Source organism: Phoca vitulina, unplaced genomic scaffold, assembly GCF_004348235.1.
Source record: "Phoca vitulina isolate PV1807 unplaced genomic scaffold, GSC_HSeal_1.0 scaffold37, whole genome shotgun sequence".
NCBI classification, from domain to species: Eukaryota; Metazoa; Chordata; class Mammalia; order Carnivora; family Phocidae; genus Phoca; species Phoca vitulina.
In genome coordinates, this window is record NW_022589740.1 from 14,091,770 (window position 1) to 14,103,814 (window position 12,045).

Sequence of the window (12,045 nt, forward strand, 5' to 3'; positions counted from 1 at the left end):
ATGTCATCTGACATCCCCCTTTCATCTTTTGCTCATGGATAAGAAAGCATCTGCTATTCTACTTAAGGAAAAAAAGCTTACAAGTTTATAAAAACTCATTTTATAGACAAGTTAATATGAATACTAATATTCATATTAAATTTACAAGAAGGAGACACAAAATTTCTCATCATTGAATTCCCCCAAATCCTAGTCAGGTTCCTAGAATCATGTCTTTCGGAACTGACTTCTGTCTAGAGGGACAGGGGCAGATGGCCAAAATCTTTCCTCGTAGCTCTGTTACTAGTATAGTGTTTCAGATATTAAGGCTGTAATGGACAAAAATCATCTCAGACATAAAGATGAAGAAACAGGTAGATTTCATAAAAGTAACTCAACAAAATGTTTCCATAACGACTGTGTTGACCTTCATGAAGGCAATTGGAGGAAGGCCTATGAAATTTGCAGTCCTGACAAGTGAATAATTTTTCCAAAAAAGAACAATTTTCTATAATATGGCCCCTATAAAGATGGCAGTGATTAACCATGAGTAACCATGAGTACAGATTGTGATTTAGAGACTATCTAATACAGCTTTTTTATTTGACATGTGAACTACTAAGGGCCTGAGAGATGAGTCCCCTACTGAGGATCATTAGCAGTATACAAATTAGTACTCGTGTGTCAGTCCCTTCCTGGATTATAACGGGCTGCCTCATATATTCTTTGGAGGTGTCATACTGTTGATGTGACATATCACTCTGAATGCAGAGCAACAATCAGACCCCCTAATCCCATTTCTTTTTTACACAGATATTACCATTTCAATTTGTGGCTTCTGATTTTGCTGCGAGTTTTTTCTTCCCCACCCACCCCCTCCTTAAATCAGGCAAAGAGACAAGTAACTGACTTCAGTTTTCAAAAATGTAACCCGCGAGTGCATAATTCTTCCTGTCAGATTTCCTTTTCTGTAAGTTGGTGAGTTTATTGTGGTAGCACTCAAAAGGCTGAGCCTGAAAAGTTCTATAACATATGGCATACATTTAACATGGCTTGTGAATTAAAAATAACAGCCTGCCATCTGCCTCTGCAAGTTGATTTTATCAAAGTCTAAATGAGAAACTCAAAGATGTGAATGTTGTCAATTAAAATAAGAAATACTCAGGTTCAATACAGAGTGACCAATCCATGCTCCCCCCACCCCCCACCCCCTGCCAGTCACCACTGGACTAAAGTAACCCATTTCCTCCTCCCTGCACCAAAAAAAGAACCTTGTCACAATTTAGCTTCCAAAGTTACCTTCCTCTAGGAATATGTTACATGGTTTTCTTTTCTGAGGTTAATGTCCTCCTAAACAATTGATTATAGTTTGTAAAATCTTCCCTATAATATTTAATTTATTCTCTACTAAACTTGAGAGTCTATTAAGTAATTGATGTTGAAGAGAGGGATGTGATGATTTTTCACTATCCTGTAGGAATTTCTGGAAATGATCTAAAATACTGAACTCTGAGTCAGAAGCCCACACATCAATTTAGTTGGATTAGCATTTTTCGAGCAACTACACCAGGAATATCCCTAGGGAGGCAATGCCCAGGTACAAGGTTTAAGGCAATTGCTGCTTTCAAAAAGTTTGTATCATAGTCGAGATAAGATTTACACCCAAGAAAAATTTGAAATGAAGCCCATTTTGTATATCCAAGTGCTCACCTGAGTATACTGTCAATAAGTACAATAAGTGTTCTGAGAAGAGAGAGTTATCCTTCTGAGTCCCTGTTATTCTTTATTTAAGGGCAAGAGGTTTAACTTGTATATGTTTCCATTTTATTATTGTGTATATTGGTTTTGTGTGAAGGACAATAAAAGGTAGAATTATATGAAGTGCTAAATTTGTAAGCAATGTGTAAAAGCTAAAGAGATAACTATAGAAAACATAAAGTGAGCTATTAAGTAATCTAAGTAAAATGTCCAAGCCTCAAGACTAATTTGATTGAAATTTCAGAAGGAAAGCTTTATAGGAACCTGTAATGTCTTGACTACGGTTAAAAAATAAATAAAAGTACAGTATAGAGATTCCATGAATCAGATGTCATGGATGCCAACATTGGGAAGTAAATTTTGCAATGGATAAGTGGATATTTTCTAAGCATGAAGATCAGGGCTCTCTGGTCAAGTGATGCAGGTAGCAAATGACACAAATATTAGGAGGAGCCATTCACATAGACTACAATATATGAGTGTTGTAGTTTTCTAGGGCTATTGCAACAAATCACCAGAAACCTGGTGGCTTAAAACAACAGAAATTAAGTCTCTCAGGGTTCTGGAAGCCAGAAGTCCAAATTCTAGCTGTTGGCAGGATGAGAGAGATGAGTCCCCTGCTGAGGGTCATTCACCTCCTCTGAAGGCCCTCGGGGAGAATATTCCCTCACCTCTTGCAGCTTCTGGTGGCCCCTGCCATTCTGGATCCTCACTCCAAGCATCCTGCCTTGTGGCCACATAACTCAATTTCTGCCTCCATCTTCACAAGGTCTTCTTCCCTCAGTGTGTCAAATTTCCCTCTCTTATACAAATTATTGGATTTAGGGACCTCCCTAACTTTGGAATGATTTCATCTCTAGATCCTTAACTTAAATGCATCTTCAAAGACCCCATTTTCAAATAGTCACATTCATAGGTATGTGGGTTAGATCATGAATATATCTTTGGGAGAGAGAGAGAATCTTAAGCAGACTCCACATTCAGGGCAGAGCCCAACGTAAGGCTTGATCTCACAACCCTGAGATCACGACCTGGCCAAAACCAAGAGTTAGTCACCTGACTGGGCCACCCAGGTGCTCCTAAAATTTTCAATAAGTGTACCTACTTGACTACATTTCTTTCTCCCTCTATACCAAGTCATCCATTTAAAAAAAATTACATATATTTTAAAAATTATATACATGATTGAGATTTCTTAGTAAACAGGGATTAATTTAGTTCAATTACCTTAGTTATTGATAGTTCACAAAGAGTTTCAGAATGTACTCTGGGGCCTGGGAAGAACCAGCGTGAGTTGGTTCTACTCTTTTTAGTGTTAAACCTTGAACATCTCTCTGATTATAAATCTGCTTCCAATTCTAGGAGCAGATGTCTAAATAAACTGGCAATCAATGATATCAAGTTGAGAAGGCATCTAAAAGTTAAGAATAATAATGCTCATTAAGAGTCCCCCTCTCCAACCAAGAAAAGCATTCAGTGATTCATATCTTATTCCTTCAAAGGCAATACATTTCTGTCTAATCAAGAAAAGCCTTTCAGAAGAGTGTATGCTCAAAATTCCATTAGTAGCAATGCAAGAGAAGAGCCCAAATGATGAACTGTGTACATTTTAAAATGAAAACTCACACCACAGGAATGCCCACATATCAAATAAATCAATGCAAGCAATCAATCATCTTAATGAAAGCCTATGGTTAGCAGGTGTAAAGGCCACTGTGATCTCTTACAATTAGAAGAAAAAAACCCTGATTCTGGACATGAACAATTCACTGTGGTTACATACAAATCAACCTCAATAGCATGAAATAAATGGAAACATAATTGAAGTTGGTTAAACATCTACAGTCTCTTCATTTATCTTTCAAAAATAGAGGAGAGCTAGAGGGATTTTCCCACCAGTAATTAGATGCTTTTACCCTAAAAACCCATCAATAGCTGTTTCAAATAACACACTGCCTTCCATTCTAATCACATTTGAGTCAGAAATGAAAACAGAAAAAAAGGTAACAAAATGGCTCTTTAGATAGAAAGATGTCCAAGTTTAAACCCAAATTCGAAGTCATCCACATCTAATAGAAATAAAAATTCATTCAGTGGTCAAGAGGAAATTGTCAATTGTATGGATAATCCACCATCAAATATGATGGACCATCCTGGAAACATTTTATTTATGTAGATTTTGAGTTGTGGCTAGCCTACACTGGACTGACCAGTGTGGTGATCTCCATTATGTAGGCATTCACCCCTCTACTTGGAATTAGTGTGAAAAATCATCACCAAATTCAGTTGGACTGAAGTGTTATCAGTAATAAGCCCCTTCAGTTAACCTGAGCCTGTGGTTTTGCATAATTGACTATAATGAGTGCTGGCAATATCATCTATTAGAATTTCTGATGGTGAATCACATTTGAGGTTTTAGGTCACCAATACTGCTTAAGCATACATCCGCAAAGAAACATCAGGAGATATCACCATAACCCCCTATATAAACATTGAGTGTATTAAGTGGAAAATTGACAAGAATTGACAACATTTTAAGTGTACATTATTATTTAAACAATCACCTTGGCCAAATAGTGGGGGAATCCATCAGACTAGTATTTGACTTTATGGTGACAAAACAATTTGTTCACACTGAATTTTATTTTTATCCCATTATCTCGCATGTATTATCTCACTCACCAAATGAGAACTCCTGCCTTGAAAATGAATTTCTTCCCTTTGGTTTTAGGTTTCTCCTTCTCCATCCATTCTTGTATTTTTATGTCATTTGAGGAACTTTAGGGTGGGAACTTTAAGAATTCATGCTGCATGTATTTAAGTGTAACATTGGCACCTCTGAAATATGATCTGTAAATCTATCCTCTACATTTCCTTTTTTTTTATTTAAATATATATGTATATATATTTAAATAAAATGTATGTATATATCTCCTCTACATATATATATCTCCTCTACATTTTCAAGACTATTCTGTTGCCTCTTCAATCTCAGTCCATAGACTTTCCATTTATTCTAAGAGTAATGAAATTCTTTCAACAATTAATCTTTTCTTAATGGCTTCTGCAATTACTGACACAAAGAACCAAAATAAGTACCAGGTACTACAAAATATAAGATGGATCAAAGCCCCAAAGAGCAATTCAAATCAAAGAGCCAAAGCTTTTAAAATTCTCTCAAAATAGGAGTGTATGTGGGGGGGTGGGGGTAGAATAAAAAGAGCTATCGCTAAAGAAACACCATAAAAATGAGGGGGGTGGTAGAAAAGAAGATGCCAGGAAGGAAAGAATAAGAGTTTGAAAAGCTGTCTTCATTGAGAACTCTAAACTGACAAGTACATAGATTACGGTTGGCTGTTTCGAGTCCTCTGTTCCTCCTAGGAATATTCCATGTGGCCTAGTATTCCTTAAGATGTGGTCCTTGAGAAGTAAAATGTCCCATGGTGAGTCTCCAGACATAAAAGTTATTGTTTGCCCCTACTGAACCTCCTGACTCCAAAACTGGCAAGAATTCAAGTAATTTTTTTCCAGTTATAGTCTCAGCCAGACATACTGTACCCAGGATAGGAAAGGATGCGACAACAAAAGGCACACGAATTTTGCAAGGAGATTGAAGACCTTGCCAGTTGCAAACAGAATGAATCTTGTTGTACCTTCAGTGCAAGCAATAGCAGTCATTGAACATTGCAACCACAGACTAAAGTCCGCACACCTGAACCAGCAAAATAGCCATAAAAGAGGAAATATATTAATTCTTGGAGGTATTTTGAAAATTTTTATTAACAAAAATTATTCAATCTTGGAAAGAAAAAATGATGGTCTAAAATGATACTACCATGAGAGACTATGGACTCTGAGAAACAAACTGAGGGTTCTGGAGGAGAGGGGGGTGGGGGGATGGGTTAGCCTGGTGATGGGTATTAAAGAGGGCACGTTCTGCATGGAGCACTGGGTGTTATACGCAAACAACGAATCATGGAACACTACATCAGAAACTAATGATGTAATGTATGGTGATTAACATAACATAATAAAAAAAAAAAGAAAAGAAAATGATACTACTGCAAATATAAAAAGGGTTGGAAAATTATTTTTGTAATGGAGTACTTTAATAAATACATTGGCTTTGTAGGCCATACAAGCTCTGTTGCTATTATGCTATTGTAGCAATAGATAAAGGAATGAATGTGGCTGTGTTCCAATAAAACTCTGTTTACAAAAACAGACTATGGCCCAGATTTGGCCCTAGGCTATAGTTTACCAAATCTTGAACTAGAATGTAAACATACTCTTCTGTGTATGACCATACTCTGACATGTTTCTCTAATAATTCAGTGGAATAGTTTTGTGTTTCCTACAAAATTGTAAGCTCTATGAGATGAAAAAAACTACATTTTGCCTTCTATTACCAGTATTATAAGCAAATTATATAATTATCATCTAAAGCATAGTTCTACCAATTGTTCATAGGAAGCACTTCATAAATATTTAACTTCAGCTTTCCCACCAGTATAATACTGCTATTTTTTTAACTTTTAGTGACTTTCTTTATTGAGTCTTACAGCAAAGATTAATATAATATTAATTTTAAAGTGGGGGGCAGGATTCATCTCCAGATGAAATAGAGTAGCTTTTTACAAGTCAATAATTACATTGAAAATATTTTTAAAATCTGGATTTAAAAAAAATACAGCTGTCCCAAAAGCCAGTACTTAAGGGACATACAGTTCAGAGAGAAGGAAATGGTAGAATAGCAAAGAGGTGAGCTGATACTTTATGTGAGCTACTTTTCTGCTCAAGGCATTTCTGTATTTTTTTGTGCAAGTGAAAGGATGAGAATCTGGGAAGCAGGGCACTACTAAGAGGCAGAAAAGCCAGAAGAGCTTTTGATATTTTCACAGGGCTTAGGAGATAAAACTTAAAGTTCAGGACTTTCACAGCAGCTAGCATGTATGGAGAAAAATTCAAAAGGGAAGGGAGATGCAATGAATTGGGTCCAGCACTCAACAGTGTTTAACTTGAGTATCTGTTGAACTCCTTAACTGCACTAGGAAAGAAGCTAAGAAACCAAATAGAAAGGCTCTGAAAAACAAAGATAATTTTCAGCAGTCTCAGTGAAGAGAAAAAAAACCAAAGAAACAATTAGACTTGAGAATAGAGATCCTATTAAACATGCCAGTCCCAAAGTTTGGAATTCAAGAAAACTACATCTTAACAGTGGAGACAAACCAAAGGTAGATCGAAGCTTATAAAAACTGTAATTTAGCCTCCACTCAGTCCCAGAGTGAAATAAAGTGATCTGACTTCATTCAAGCTCTCTATGAGTGAATAGGATGAATGGTCTCCAGGGGAAAATGTCATCATCCATAGCTATTATAATTTTCATACAGAATATCCAGTATTTAATACAAAATTATTAGGCTTATCAAGACAAAGGGCCAAGAGAAAAAACAGACAATAGAAACAGACACATAGCACAATTCAAATTTCAGAGTTATGAAACATGTACCTCAAGTGTGATTAATATGCACAAGGACATTAACAAGATGTAAAAATTCATAAGCAACTATAACCTATACAATGGAATCAAATGTAAACCCAACAATTGAATTTAAGAAATAATGGATGGGCTTACTAATAAAAGGGACAACTCACACAAGAATGTTTGTAATCTAGAAAGCAGAATAGTAAAAAATAACCAAGATAAAGCATAGAAAGCAAAAGATACAGAATATATGTAAAAAGAATGTCAGTGACATATGGGATATTATGAAAAGGTCTAAGATACTTGTAACTGGAAACACAAAATATGAGGAGTAAGAATAAGAGGCTGAAGCAGTATTTGAAGAAATAATGAACAGCAATAGTCCAGAACTTATGAAAGAATTAAGACACAGATTTGAAAAATAAAACACTAAAAAGAATAAATGGAAAGAACTAGGCACAACATAAAATTCTTGAAAGTCAAATACAAGGAGAAAAATTTGCCAGAGTAAAAAGACAAATTACTTTTAAAGAAAGAAAGAAATTATAAAACTATCAACTGAACTCTCAGTAGAAACAATGGAAACAAAACATAAGTGAATGGTATGTTTTAAGTGTTAAAAGAAAATAACTGCAGGCAGAGAGCTCTACTCTCTGTAAAAATACCAACCAAATGTGAAGTGAATAAAAAACTTGTGGGATATAAAGGAAGCAATTAGTAAAATGTTTGATATAATCCTGCATCTAACAAAATCGTATTTTGTAATTATGCTTATAAATTGAACAATCCAATTAGAAGATTTATATTTCAAGACTGAGGTAGAAAACAAAACATGATTTTATGCCTTCTATAATAGACAAACCTTAAATATAAGAAGACCAAAAGATTGAAGGTTGAAGAATGGAAAAAAGCTATGCTGTACAAACACTACAGAAGAAATCAATGCAGGGGTGCCTGAGTGGCTCAGTCAGTTAAGTGTCTGACTCTTGATTTTGGCTCAGGTCATGATCTCAGGATTGTGAGATCAAGCCCCATGTTGGGCTCCGTGCTGGGTGTGGAGCCTACTTAAGATTCTCTCTTCCTCTCCCTCTACCCCTCCCCCACTGCACACTCTCACACTGTCTCTCAAAAACTTAATTAATTAATTTATAAAAAAAAGTCAATGCAGCTATACTAAAAAAGGTAGTAACATTAATTAAAGTAGACTTTAATGCAAGAGGCATTATTAAAAAAATAGAGAGGTACTTCATAATGATAAAAAGACCAATTCTAAGGAATATTTTAAAATGTTAATTTTATATGCACTGAAAATATAGCTACAAACATAAAGCAAAAAATAAATAAATAAAAAAGAACTAAAAGAAGAAATAGCTACACAACCATAGTAGAAAATTGTAATTTATCTTTTTCAGTAACTGAGAAACCAAGTAGACATAAAATCAGTAAAGATACATAAAATACAAACAGTATAAATTGAGCTCATTGACATGTATGAATATAGGGAATACTTCACAAAACTGCAGATTTCTTTTTTGTGAACAAAGTTTCACCATATGTTGGGCCATAAAGCATGTCTAACCAAATTTTATAAGATTAAAATAATATGTATTGTTATCTGACCTCAGTGGAATTAAACTAGAAATAAATAAAAAGGTAGAAAATATCTACATACTTAAAAATAGGGCAATATATTTCTAACTACTCTGTGGTTAAAGAAGAAATCACAACAAAAATTAGAGGATATTTTTAACTGAATGATAATGAAAATACAACATACTAGAATCTGTGGGATGCAACAAAAGCAGGGCTTTAAAACGAGTTTATAGTCTTTTTTTTTTTTTAAGATTTTATTTATTTATTTGACAGAGAGATAGCGAGAGCAGGAACACAAGCAGGGGGAGTGGGAGAGGGAGAAGCAGGCTTCCTGCCGAGCAGGGAGCCCGATGTGAGACTCGATCCCAGGACCCTGGGATCATGACCTGAGCCGAAGGCAGACGCTTAACAACTGAGCCACCCAGGCGCCCATGAGTTTATAGTCTTAAATGCATATATATTAGGTGAGAAAAAAAGTTAAAAATAATTTATCTAAGTAGTAGTTTCCAAAATTAGAAAAATCACAGTAAATTAAACCTAAACAAAGTAGAAGGAATAAAGTAATAAAAATGAGAAAAATAGTGAAATAGAAAACAAATGTACAGTAAAGAAAAATCAGTTAACTCTGAAAAGATTACCAAAATTAATAGATCTTTAGCAATACTGATCAAGGGTTGGGGGAAGGGAAAGGAAGAATGGAAGGAACGAACGAATGATGGAATGAAGGGAGGGAGGGAAGGAAGGAGGGAAGTTACACCAGTATCAATAATGAAGAAGCCCACAGATGGTGTCAACAGTAAATTTTTCTAATTATAGAAGATAGAAATTTTATCACTCTTACAGAATTTTTCTAACAAAGGGAAAAATAGTAATCACTTCCCAATTCATTCTGTAGAGCCAGTATAATAAAACCTAATAAGGATGTAATTTGAAAAGAATAATTATAAGCAAGTTTTTCTCATAAATACACATTTAAAAATATTAAACAATGTATCAGTAAATTCAATCTAGTGATATCTTAAAAGGATGACTAAGCTGTAATTATTCCGTAAATGTAAGGTTGATTTAATCTTCAAAATGAACCAGTATTTCACCACATAAATCAATAAATAAGATGAGCTATTGGACATCCCAATAAATGTAAAAACTGTATGTGATAAAATTCAACAACCATTTATAATTTAAAGTTTAGCAAATTAAAAATAGATAGGAACTTCTTTAATCTGATTTTAAATTTTAAACCTACTATAAACATCATACATAGCTATGAAATATTAAGAGATTTCTCAAGATTGGGAGTGAGGCAAAAATGACCTCAGTGACTACTTTTATTCAAGATTTCACTGCAACAGATTCTCCCTGGACACATTAACTCATGCCATTCAACTCTACCAACCTCCATTCTACTACCTGGGATTCAGAAATACATCTGAATAGAGCTCTGAAAGTTACTTTATTTATTTATTTTTATTTTGATGACACAATTTAAAAAGTAAACATAAAAAGCTAAGCTTTGCATATACTTCTGTCACATTTTATATCTTTTCAAAATTTTACTTTTGTTTTTAATTTAAATTTAATTAACATATAGTGCATTATTAGTTTCAGAGGTAGAGTTCAGTGATTCATCAGTCTTACATAATACCCAGTGTTCATCACATCATGTGCCCTCCTTAATGTCCATCACCCAGTTACCCCATCCCCCTGTCCCCTCAGCAACCCTTGGTTTGTTTCCTATGATTAAAAGTCTCTTATGGTCTCCCTCTCTCATTTCATCTGAATAAATCTGGTAAGTCTATCTGGTCCAGTGTGTCATTCAAGCCACTGTTCACTTGTAGATTTTCTGCTTTGATGATCTGTCTATTGCTGTAAGTGGAATGTTAACATCCCCTACTATTATTGTTTTATTATCAATGAGTTTCTTTATGTTTGTTCTTAATTGATTTATACATTTGCTGCTTCCAAGTTGGGAGCATATATATATTTATAATTGTTAGATCTTCTTGATGGATAGACCCCTTAATTATGATATAATACTCTTCTTCATCTCTTGTTAGTCGTTATTTTAAAATCTAGTTTGTCTGACATAAGTATGGCTATTCCAGCTTTCTTTTGACATCCATTAGCATGATAGATGGTTCTCCATCCCCTCACATTCAATCTGCAGGTCTAAAATAGGCAGCATCTAGATGGGTCTTGTTTTTTTTATCCATTCTGATACCACTATAGCAATAGTAGAACAGAAACATTGAAGGTGGTTGTATGGAAATCATATTGTTATTCCACAGATCTGAGCTGCATAGTTCTGAACTTGTTTTATACGAAAAAAATTAAATGTCTGTCTTGTTTAAGCCATTGTTTTTAAGGATTCACCACTGTTTGTAGCAAACATAAAAGCTAAATGATACACTATTTGTGAAAATATGGTTCAAGATTTCTTATTAACCCAAAGAATATAAAACACTAATTCAAAAAGATATATGCACCCCTATGTTTATTGCAACATTATTTACAATTGCCAAATTATGGGAGCAGCCCAAGTGCCCATCAATAGATGAATGAATAAAGAAGAGTGATATATGTGTGTGTGTATGAAATTATATAATGAATCATATATATAATGATAATTATATATGTAATGAATGAATAGATGAATGAATAAAGGAGAGTGGTATATGTGTGTATATGTATATGGAATATTATTCAGCCATATAAAAGAATGAAATCTTGCCATTTGTGGCAACATGGATGGATCTAGAGGGTATAATGCTAAGTGAAATAAATTAGAGAAAGACAAATATATGATTTCACTCCTATGTGGAATTTAAGAAACAAAACAAACAAACAAAAAAATGAGAGAAACAAAAAAACAGACTCTTAAATCTGGGGAACAAATTGGTGGTTACCAGAGGGGAGGAAGTGGGTGGGGAGATGGATGAAATAAAGGGAACTAAGAGTGTACTTATGGTGATGAGCACTGAGCAATGTATAGAATTGTTGAATCACTATATCATACACCTGAAACTAATGTAACACTATGTTAATTATTATTTTGTTTTTTTAAGACTTTTATGACCAAGCTTTAAAAAATACTTCTTAACCAAGGTTGGTGGGCAGCACCAGTTGCTTAGTACACTGTCTTTTATGGTGCTAACAGAAAAGATACATTGAGAAAGTTCCCTTTGATTTTTTTCCCACATATTATACCACTAGGTTATGATCATCAAGAG